The sequence below is a fragment of the Danaus plexippus genome, chromosome 8 (genome assembly GCF_018135715.1).
Source record: "Danaus plexippus chromosome 8, MEX_DaPlex, whole genome shotgun sequence".
In the NCBI taxonomy this organism is placed as follows: Eukaryota; Metazoa; Arthropoda; class Insecta; order Lepidoptera; family Nymphalidae; genus Danaus; species Danaus plexippus.
Genome location: NC_083542.1, coordinates 7670292 through 7683008, shown reverse-complemented (window position 1 = coordinate 7683008; position 12717 = coordinate 7670292). Strand labels below are relative to the sequence as shown.

Here is a 12717-nt window from a genome sequence, read left to right as displayed (position 1 = left end):
TAGCGCTAGGCTGACTTGGCAAGCGTTGACAAGGGCCCGCATGTTGATAGCCTCCCCGTGTACTCCGCCTTATTTCACTTCCATTAATGAAATTGAGATCTTCTATGAGATTGCCGTAATAACACGAGCTTTGCTCTATAACGAGCTGATATGGTTGGATGCGTCAAATATTGCTTATTGCATTTATATAAGGCTTATCAAATATTACTGGCTGGTATGAAATAACCAAAATTAATTTAATAATTACGCCATGATCGTAATATTCATTCTCCATTTGTTATGAAGATATAATACAGTTCTTATGCAAATTCTCTTTATTCACAAAAAAATGCTATATAAAACGTGCATTGCTTAAACTGCATTACGTAATGTGAATGTAAGAAGCACGTTTTCAGTGTTGCAAAGCTTTTCAGATCTTTTTAGGCAGTTTATAGTGCCTGAATGTATGTCGTTTTTAAGTTTTTTTTTAAATTATTACGTAATTTTTTCATAAACCATAGTCAGAAGGGGTTTAATGTTTAGTCTTATCTGGCCATAATATTAAGTGTATGGATGAAGTCACAAAACGGTTAGTACCTTACGAGGCCGTTTCTCGTTAGCAGCAATAAATAATCCCTATGACACAGTTTCCTAGTTGCTATCACGCAAGAGATTACTTCATTATTAGCACAGTCAATACTTGTGATGCTATCATACATACCACGTCGTTAGAATTGAGTATTTCTTTACCTAAAACGATAAGAATATAGCGTTTCTATATTAATCTGACTGAAACAAAAAAATATCAAATTTAATTGCGCAATTTGAGTAAGATTTATTTCAATAAATCGGATGCATGATAGATATTAAATAATGATTATATAACGAGAAAGTCATTTTTTCAAACAACAAGCTAATATAGACATAGATAAGCTTATAACTAAATTGTGTAAATGCTCTCATAAATTTTAAAGATAATATAAAGAAACGAATTTATTTGAAACATCTATGTTTACTGTTTGTATTAAACGAGGTGGTTTGTCTTTAATTGGTATGAAATGCTTGAAGATTCACCATGCTTCAACAAGCAAGCAACTTATTATCGATGTTATAACTTAGTTGATAAGTTCTTAGATAAGATTTAATCCAATTAAAGTTACACGTTCGTCTTTAACGGGTCTTACTGAGCTGCAAAATGAGATACGAGGAAAGAGATCCTTAGTACGAGATCAAACTAAACACCTACCGTTTGCAGTTTTCTTAACATACAACTTGAATGTAATACAAGTTTTTTATTAATTTATCTATCTTTGCCTAGAAACTGTAAGTATTTAGTTTGATGATGTAAACGATACTTACAGGAGATATTTTGTATTACATATAATATAATTACGTTGTAAATAATAAAGAAATGTTTATTTATCCACGTTTATCATAAAAAAGACATCAAATATTAGGTGTTTGTTATATTTTGATTTAAGTCTCCTAATAAATGAGGTGACGTCCCATTACTTCCTCCATAAGTATGCAAATATCGGCCGACGAAGGTTACCGGGATAACAGGAAACAAAGGAATACTTTCACAAAAATATGGCGCTCTGTGAAAAAACAAACGTATATCTAAACTACAAACGAATGTTGGGATAAAAGTGAAATAAATAGGCGTTTTAAACCGACAGTATTATGCAGTGGCATAAAACGTGAATGTGGCCGATCATCGCACAACTCGTCTGATTATAGTCGCGTCCACGGATACGAGCGGAAGCGTTTTTAATTAAATTATTATTTTAATATCTGTAACATTTAGTTGCTGGCCATTTTGAAACTAGTCTTTGTTTGACATTTCAATGTATTACGTTTGAAATGAAAGGGTGATTATAAGAAAAATATATTTCGATTTTGTATGGAAGTTATGTTTAATTATAGATATTAGTGTAACATCTTTCACCCAATACCCGTATTGACTTACTTTATTAATATATGTTATGATGTTTTCCATTCCATTCGTTATCGTGATTTTGCAACGGAAGTGAGACAGTTCGAACAGCTATCAGACTACGGCTGTTGTTTATCAATTAAACGAGACAGTAAAGGAAACCGTGAATAATGAAATATTGTAACACGGAGACAAATCTACAAAAACAAATTGTTATTATACATTTTCGTTTTTATTTTCATTCATCCTTTATTAGATTATATCTGAAATTAAATTAGAGTGTATGCAGCCCGAATTCTTCACTATATCTATTGCGAATCTATCAGAAACTTTATTTCAATTCCGTGCGATTTAGCCAATAACCATTAATTGACTGATAAACGAATAACCGTAGTTATAACCTTCATTATAGTTACTTAAACTCGTTAAACATCTGGTTTTCTATTGGGAATAATACGTATTAAAATGTTTGCGGTTTAACTATATATAAAATTGCATAAACAAAGAGTTCAAGAGTTCAAAAACTTTCCGTCCGTTGATGATGTGATTTATTCTCTTAGCTAATGAGGCTCAATTTAAAATATCCTTATAGATCGGGCCTGAAGTCAGAACTAACATTCCAATGTATCATTCAAACAATATGCTTATACAAGCATGATAATAATCTACTTAAAATTACACTTGATTCAATAGAAAATTTGTATTGTGATTGTGTTTGTTTTTGCGTAGTTTATGTAAATTATTCATGTAACATCGATAGTTAATGAAACATTATTAGGTCGTGAAATTGAAACTTATTTGTATTTTGCAACAGCACAAGCGTTAATAGATTAAACATTCATAAAAAAATATTATGACTCGTTTGATCTGGACTCTTTTGATAATATAACGATTTTAGTATATAACAATAGTGTATAGCCTATTAAAATTGTATAAAATTTTATGTACGTACCTAAATCTTCACTTGAAAATAAAGAATTCAAATTGTATCATTTAAAGGCATTCAAGGTCAATAACTGGCTTGAGATAGTATAAAAAAATATGTTATCTTTCATATTCATCCAAAATGACAAAATATTCCCTAACCCGGATCTTTACGCTCAGTAAACCAGACATAATATATATATTACGAATATATATGAATACATAACTATGCTGTAGCTATATAAAATCAAAACCGATTTCAGACGGCACTAGCGAGCACACTAATATAACATTCAAATTTAATTTTCAATACAACGAGCGTATTTCGATTCGAACAAACGAAACATCATATAATCATTGAACAATCAATACCCGCTCTCGTATGTACTGTGAGCTTACCAAAGTGAATCATTTATTCAATTCTATCGCTCTGCTTATTAGGTTAGGTAAAATTTCGCTATTTCCACTATCATTAAAGTAATGATACCTTGTAACCGTGTTAATGGAAAGCTCTGAATGCCTAATGGCTGTTACCATTGTTTAATATTGCAATGACTAAACGTATTATGGAACAGAAATCATGAGTCTCTTGAAAACTATACGATTAAAATATAACCGAGCCAAAAGAATTACGTAAAATATATTTTATTTAATTGTCCGCTTGTCACTGATAAGAATTTTACTTGTGTTTTAATTCCTTATCAAAATTTATGAGTGAAAAAGTAGCATATATGTTTTAATGTGATAACTATTAACATAAGTAGAAACTTATTAAATTGTTGACATTATAATGAAATGCTATTAAATGTTATTATAATTTAGGTCACATCTATTTTAACATTTTGTGAGTAGCGTTTCATACTTTTCCGTTTCAATGTTGTATAACCTTTAAGTTTCAACTGCATTATCCGGACCTACTTCCTTGGTGTAGTGTGAACGAAATGTCGCGATGTTGTTATGCGATATGTTTATCTCGTGTCTATAAAGAATTTCCTTTTAATTTAAACTCTATGAAGATGAGTTATGTTAATGGTGTATACTAATTTGAGAACGAGAGGATATTTTATTTCTATTGTATTGACGGTACTGTTCAACTAAAAATCAGTTTTCATTGATAGTTAAAGTGCGTAAATGAAAATATAACTAAGCGACTAAAATTTTTCCAAACTTCTATAGTTTGGAAAAAAAATTATTGCCTTATAACGACGTTTTTATATATCTAAGTTTACTTTTAAACAATTTATTTGAAAAGGAAAACACATTTGAATATTATTTTGGCAGATGTAATTAAATTAATAAATAAAAATCCAAAAATACCCAAACAACGAACATGAAGTATTGAGTAATATTTGTATGTGCATACCAGTCCTTACTGATTTACGAGTCATTGACAACCAATCCATCATCTCCGTCTCCATCAAATCATAATTTTAACCAATACATTAATACGTGAATATAACGTTTATTTCATTCTGATATATGACTGTAATCTATACTACATGTATAGGAAATTCCTCTTGAACGTAATACGCCAAGTTGTTCATGTTTTTGTAAAGGCTGACAAGGTCGCTCCAAGGTTTGTATTTCTGGCACGATGCCCATTGAAACCAATTAGGCAATGAACATACCATCTGCAGTATACACCTGTCTTCGATAGATCCTAACAATATAAACATGTGTTTAGCTTACATAAATTTTATAAAATACATTATTATTTTTTATTAACTAATAATACGGGAACTTGAAATTTTACATAAAGTTAAAAAGTAAGTTAAAAATAATCTCACATAACATAAGTTAAGTCACTCGTGCGATGTTTGAATGGTGTTTTTAAAGTCATAAAATGAAAAGCAGACTCCATTTAGTGCCCTTTGAAGACACTAAAGATGCTCACGTACGGCTTTTAAAACATGAATGCACTGAGCGTCGTGGGCTCTCGTTTTAATTTGCACTAATACGCTTTAACACTACTTATGATAACACTTGTTCATATAAAATTTTAGCACTTAACACTGTCATTAACATTCATTACATTTGCTTGGATCATTTTTTTATAACATGCTCAGTATTTCTAGGCGCTATGGAATGGAAATGTTTTAACCTTTCACTATTTATGCTTCTGTATGCAGCTACAAACTACTTAACTAATGAAAAGTGGTGTGACAGTTTCAACGAATAACAAGCTTTTGTAATAATTCAGTTTTAAAAATCAATAACACTTTATCTTTGTATCCATTTTAACTGTTGTTAAATTGAATTGATGTAACTTTGGAGTTGCGAACAAAAATATTAGCTTCAGCTACAGTAAATATGTTCATGCATATTTTCACAGGAATAAGTAGCTCACATATATTTTAATACTCGGGGCTTTGCTCCTTATATTAAACTTGTTCTTATATCACTTGTCAAGGTTCTTACGACAAAAATGAAACTAAAATGCTATGTTTGATTACAAACTAAGTCTATCTATATTTGATATGTCTACTAGACCTTAAACACAGACCTTATACACAAAGTTTCATAATTATGTGTAATATTAATTGAATATATTTTTTTAAAACAAAAAAATACTGCGCTGGAAGAGACGATCTAAATTTTTTCACTCAACTTTCTTTGTATATTTTCCAGTTAGAAGTTGCCACAGAAATTTCCCCTTTTTTGTGATTACATCTTTGTCAGAAAATTTTTCTTTAATTATATTGTTGGTATTTGTTCTTAGTATCTAAGGATGGTTTTCAAATGAAAATTTAATGTTCACGAAGCACCTACATAATCTCTTCCACGAAGCTAAACCCTGCGTTAGTTCGTAAAATAACTAAATAACCGCTATAAAAATAAAGTGAATCGCAACAAATGTATAAGATGAGTAGCTATGAAATATGAATGGTGCTTTTCTCTTCAAATCGATTCATTAATGCGATTACGCTAACTTCCTCTGAAGCCACACAAGTGCTTTAATATTGTTAGCATATTTTTTAAGATCATATAATGGGAGTAATTTTTTTATTTACATAATTTATCGCTTATATAAAAAAATAAATATATGTAACAAGGCTTTTTCTTAATGTAGCAAAACTATTGTTTTGTCTGAATCAAGGATTCTCTCACTTTCGTTTAGTTTTTTTTTAAATTAATAATTTCTCTAAAATGATCTTTCTCCTTATATTTTATTGGTTTTGTCTCCATTTCAATAATTTGTTATTTTATGTAAATAGTTGAGTTCTTACAAGACAAGACTGTTTGCCTTTTAAATCAAGATGTTCTGTAAAAAATTTCAAGTTTATTTGTTTAAGTAACTGGCCCAAGAAAAACCCCGTTCCACCATTATTCCCAGGTACAGGCTTTCAATATATAGGAAATGATCGAAAGATGTTACATACCTTAGAAGTTTTCCCGGTAAAAGAAGCTTACTCCATTGTGTTTTATTTTAGCACAAGCATATTTATTTATCCGGACATCGAATCTAAAATTGATACAGAAGTATTTTCATCCAATAAACGGAACTTTTTAAATTCTTGATGCTATAACTTTCTTTGTAATTTAATGTATGTTAAGTAATGATAAATTTCTAGTAATGTTCACTTCATGTGTCGGTGTTAACGAGCAATATTCTAAGTGCTTTCACAAATATAGCATATGGAATGCGCATTGTTACACGCACTTTACTATTTCCACTGTCGCAATAATTTCGTAGGTATCGACCTCAAATGAGTTTAATTTATTTCTGACAGTTAAAAATGAAATTATTTTTATTTAAATAATATATTTAACCATTAATAAGTTACATTGGTATATCATTTTATATATACAATCGTTCCGATTTATAATATTAATCAAGCAAATTTTAAAAGCTGTTTAGTAGAGAGCGTCGTTTACAAAATGCAACAAAAGCTTGCTCTATGTGAATGGAACTTTATGTATGATCTCCGGTGTTTATGAGTCTCTTAGCATTTTTTGAACACGAGTTTTTGATCTTGTATTCTTAGGACATTTTAGTTTTAAGTTTTAAGCATTCGTAAAACATTACTTCAGTTGATTTTATTACTATTTATCATTTACCACAAACATTCACAGTCAGTAAAGTGAAGCTATTATTATTATTATTAATTTAGAAACATACAGACATAAAACATATACAGGTATTAATTTTTTCTAATGATTATTATTAATTTTATATTGAAATAATTTATATTTTGATATAAATAAATTTAAGTGTAAAATTAAAATTTTATATAAAACTAAAGGTTACAGCTTTTTATAATGAAAAATGTACGTTTGAATTACTTTCGCAGCTACAGTAAACATCATTTACGTTAAGGCATAATAGGCATTTGACCTTTTGCTATATGAAATGGCTTTACGAATAGTCATAGTTTATTTTATACGCAGGGAATTATTTATAGAAACAAATTTAACCTCACGTTCAATGCGAAAACTGTAAAAGGTATTAAAATCGATTAAATATTAGAGACGTGGTTTTATTATATAATACCTTCAAGGTGGTATTGAATGGTTACATAACAACTGTTATATGATAATGATATACATCCAGGGTTTGGTCTTTGAATGAAAGTTTCAAACTGAAATGAACTCTAAACGGTTTGTTTAAAGTTCAATATCCTTCAAATAGGTATAATCATATAATAAATATATGGAGCTGAATTATTATTTCTAAAATTTTAATAATTATACACACACCCACATACACACTTATATAGTATAAATGTATGTATATGTGTGTGAAATATATATATTTCGCGGATTAGCGAAATGGAAAACAAATTATTTAGATATTTAATAAATATACATGATTCGTTTTAATAGGTTAGTTATATTGAAAGTAATTTATTTAATATAAAATAATAATGAAATAGAAATTATTACAATCATAATAACACCAAGCGGTGCCGGGCTTGTGCCCAGCCGGGAAGTTTCCCGGAAGGCTGGAAAAGGTTACAGCAAGCCTTGGGGTCTAAATAGCCCCAAAAAGTGCTGGTGAAGAAGGCAAGGGGAAACCACTGCAACTATCTTCCCAAGAAAGTTATCATGTATAGGGATCACTGATACGTGATCACCACGACGAGTCTGCAAAGACTCTTGCGGCGATGAAGATGATGAATATTAAAGAAGAGTTCTAAATTGATAGAGGAATATTCTAAAAAAAAAATAGTTTATATTAGATCTCATACATTTCTACATAAATATTGTACTTCTCGGTTAAAATATTTTTTACTCTGTTCTCATGTTTTTCGTTTTCATACGATGCGTCTTTTTAGCTCTTCTATTGTCGCTATTGTGTCGCGCAAAGCTTATGTTGTAGGATTCCTCTTAAATATTCTATAGGATAAAGCTCAAGGGACTACGCAGGCCATTCTAGAAGCTTAATGGAACTCTCACGAAAATCATAATATCGCACAAGCTAATATGTGGCACTGCATTATGTTGTGAATAAATATTTGCACTTTTTTGTCAACAAAGGATATAGAAAACGAAGGCAACAATGCCGATTGCAAACATTTTTCTGCTTTGTAGAGACCATTGGAAATTCACAAGAGCTTTCCGCCTACCTCTTCATCAGACATGTTGGTTTAGATCGTTATGGTTCCTCTGTAGTTTTTAGGATTCCAATCCACAGCTGGAAACGGTTAGAAAAGGTAAGTAACGCTGACACAAACAGTATCTTTCAACTAAACTAAAAAATAGTTTAGTAATCACGAAAATAAGTTATTTTGAATTTCAATAACATTTATTTATTCTACTTAAATCGAATATTATTTCTACTTACCAGATTATTTTTGACCAGTCCAGATCACATTAGTTTAGGCCCTTATTGTTAGGTTCATTAATTCGATAGTTTGTTTCTGGACTTAAACCCTTAGCAACTGTTATACCCTTTTAAATATATGGATAAGTCGTTAAAAATATATTTTTTTTAATAATTGCTAACAACTCTGTAGTTGGTCAAGAAGATTTTTCTTTTAAGCTTTTCTAAAACATACGTATTTATGATAAACACGGTCTTTGGACTATAAGATAAGTTTACATCTAATTCAGGGTGTAGTGTTTTATATATCGATAGCAGCAACAGAAAATTGCTTATCAACAGTTATTTTTAGCTCGTTTCTTCCACCTAACGATTTTATTGTCAGTTTGAATGTCTTAGGAATATGTATTATGTATTGAAATTTTTAACTGTCCACATAATCAGTCAAAAAGTGAACCAGATCAGTGTATGTACACTAAAAACTACAAAATAACTTGAAATAGTGGAACGAAATAAATAATTAAAACCACTGCGCCAAATACTTTATTTTGTCTAAATGTTAACACTGCTATTTGAAATACCCTTTCAGAAACCGCCAGGTCTATATGAAAACAAAAGGCATTGTTTCCTATTGCAAACGTTGGGCACGTGCGAAATGTACGAACTCTGTATATTTTGGCCTCTTAAATGAGGATAATTTTTCAATATGTTTTATCTTAAGTTGTCTAAAAGTCGATATTTTCCTTCCAATTTATCGAAGAAATCGTTCAAGGCCTAAGGTGACGATAAGTCAGGCTGTTAATGTGAATATAGTCACTTCTGTCAAAAATACTAAATTATTGTAATCTTACTTTTAAGTCGACACAAATTTTGTAAAAATTTTTAAACAATAAAACTAACAATGTAGAGTTTAATACCCACTAATATTAATATTAAAAATATAAATTTATATTGCAGTAATAAAACCTTTAAATATTTGTATACGTAAAAAATATTTTGACGTGTAAAACGCTTCAGAATGTCGAGTTTTAAAGTGCAGTAAATTTTTCCGATGTATTAATGGGAAGAAAATTAAACTCCCATCAATGTATAGGAATTTCACAGACACTTGAATCTAGGGTTGTCAATTACTTTAGTAAAATTTTATTCATTTGATATAGATAATAATTTCAAAATTTTTAGTTTACAATAGTTAAGAAAAAAAATATTTCATTTGATCTTATGTTATGTTATTGACATACAGTACTTTAAATATAAAATTATAAAATTTTCTAGAAATAACATTAAAACTAGGCAGATTATTATGGTTTTGAAAAGACATAGTATTGTAAATGGTAAGTCAACCCTTAATAAAAAAAAGTTCTCTGAATATTCTTACACGACTGTCAACCCTAACTTTTTCTCTTTAATTGGTGAGTTATTCAGAAGCTAACGAACCTCTGCCGACACTAGCTCTCACTTAATTTATCATTTTATTATAAAACAATAAATCATTTAAATCGTAAGTTAAATTTTTTATCAAAATTATGACACTTTTGGCAAAACTTTACCGAAAAATTAGTGTTACAATTAAAAAAAAAGAATGACTCTTAGTTTTGAACTAAATTTAATAAAACATATCAAATAATTTACAATAAAAACAAAGATTTAAATTGAAAAATATTCGAAGGCAATTTTTATTTAACAAGTTCGATAAATACACACGTATTTAGTAAATAAATCACACTTTTACATTTTAATTTCAATCACAAATAGAATTTTACAAAAAGCAGAATATTTCTAACACTTTGTGAAATACAGAATTATCGTTTAATATAAGGCATGACGTCACCAAACCGATTATATAAATGTATATGCAAGATTTATATCAGTGATTTTCATTCAAAACAGAATTATACTAATTCAAATATAATTATATAATTTTGGTATACAAAACATTGTGAACTAATTAAATTTACATATAGAATTATTCATACGGTATGAAGGACGGTCGAAATAATAAAAACATTCAGGTCAAATTACTGTTGAAAATTAATTTCATAATAATTATCTCCAATAAAATTTCAAATCGTTAAAAAACTATTAGAATATAAATGATGAAGTGCATGAGTGCCTTTCACGACGGTTGGCGTAGCACTGGACTGCTACGTCGAGTTGTAGGCGGTAGCGCGTCGGGCGTAGACCTTGCTCGGGCTGCGACCGTTTCACAAGCAGAGGGTAAGATGTAGCGTTTTTTACATATTTTTTTTTATTATAAAAGTATCAAGTATTTTTGAAATTTTCAACTATGAGGCGATATTGTTAAACATGTAATAATTATCGTGTTGGTAAAATATCAATAAATGAATGAATATTATTTTTGTTATTTAAAAATGTATATGAAAAAAATACATGTGTGAAAAAACAAACGTACATATTATTTTATAATTGTATTTGCAATTATTGATTTCAGTTTTTCACATTGAAACTTTTACTCCGATACAAATATTACAGCTCCCTTTATTTACTAATTCTAATATTCCAACTCAAAATTTCCTTATAATTTTGAAGAGATTACTAGCAGCGTCTTAAAGCATGTTACGGCATCGCTAACGAAGCTTACAGTTGACAAGGATCTTAAAATTTACTTGCAATTCATGATTGTATATTTCTTCTAGTGATATATTTTACGAATAAAATTATATACTGTTTTTATTTAAAAGTAACTAAACATATTTATGTGTTGTTATGTTTTTAGAAACATTATATGTAATAAACAAATATAAAATATATAAATATTATAAATTATAGGTAGTCGTAAGTAACTGTATTATTTTGATATCTACATATAACTTAGATTCAACAATTGAAACTTCTTTTTGGTTTTCAAACTAAAGTATGACATTCTTAAAAATTTTCTTTAATGTTTCCATGTTACTGTGATTTTAATATATAAATAGAAAACTGGAAAGTTTCTATACAGTACGATGTAAATTTACTGAATTACTATAGTTGTAAATAAACATTTTACATCCATCTCAGTCGTGTGAGGTCCACTGCTGGAGCCTAGCCTCCCTCATGGACTTCCATTACTTCAATCAGAAGTGCCTGCACCTGCCGAGTAGACTCGCGGCCTGGACTAAGTCTTCCGTCCATCTCGATGGAAGTCCAACGCTGCGCTGTCCGATATGTGGTCTCCTTTCGAGAATTCTTCAGCTCCAACGGTCATTTGTTCTTCATGCTATATGGCCTGCCCCCTGCCACTTCAAAGATTCAATCCGTTTGGCTACGTACGGGACTCTCGTTCTTCTACGTTTCTTCTCATTTCTGTTTCGATCCCGTAGAGAAACTCTGAGCATAGCTCTCTCCATAGGATGTTACCTTTTACATATAGGAGTGTTAAGTATGTTTATATAAAAATGTAGGCAATATTTAGAAATTAATGTCACAAAAATATTTCCGTTTAAAAAATTTACCCGCTCAGCTCTCCGCTCCTCCTACGTACATGACCAATACCGTTATATTGCAGGGCTGCCAACCGAAGGTAGACGCTATGTAATTGGCAGAAACGGGCGGACGGAAGAGGCCGGATTTTATTAGACCTTGCGACAATACAGCTTTCTTGTTATTGTGGCTTTAGTTTACAACTAGGTGATTTAGATTTCGGTATTAAATGAACTGAGATGAATTAATAAAAGAATAGCATTACATTTAAAACTGATAACAATAAAAGGTTATCTGTATTCAATTGAAAGGAAATTTTCATTATTTTGATACTATAATTCAATATAAAATAAAATTTAATATATATACAGTGTGATTGTTCCAAAATTTAATTAATTATCGGGTTATGTAGCTTGAATGAAGCTGTTAATCCCTTTGACCGGACTGAACGTCTCCGTGCAAGCAGCTAGTAAATACGTCGCCCTCACAATTAGCCGTATCGTAATATCGTTAGCGCATAACAAGCGTCTAATTAAACTGAATTAATTACTTCACAGTATTAACACGTATACAGATGCATATTATAAGCACGGAATTCACAGAGTATTTCTGTAAGGTATCTTACTTAGATATTTCTTTATTAATACTAAATTATTTTAATAAATCAGTTTGTAAATAAATGAGATGTGAT

The 12717-nt window shown here is 29.8% G+C and overlaps 1 protein-coding gene and 1 long non-coding RNA gene across 3 annotated transcripts in view; one reads left to right on the top strand and one right to left on the bottom strand.

Annotated features, from left to right (window-relative positions):
- LOC116773829 (uncharacterized) overlaps nt 1–12717 on the top strand; it is a 69922-nt gene that overhangs the window by 9693 nt on the left and 47512 nt on the right. The gene's annotated exons all lie outside the window — the stretch shown is intronic.
- Nucleotides 10309–12504, bottom strand: LOC133318885 (uncharacterized). The gene is made up of 3 exons (XR_009752617.1): nt 12396–12504; nt 12059–12184; nt 10309–11963 (listed from the first exon to the last, which is right to left on the bottom strand). It is a non-coding gene; the product is annotated as an uncharacterized LOC133318885 (long non-coding RNA).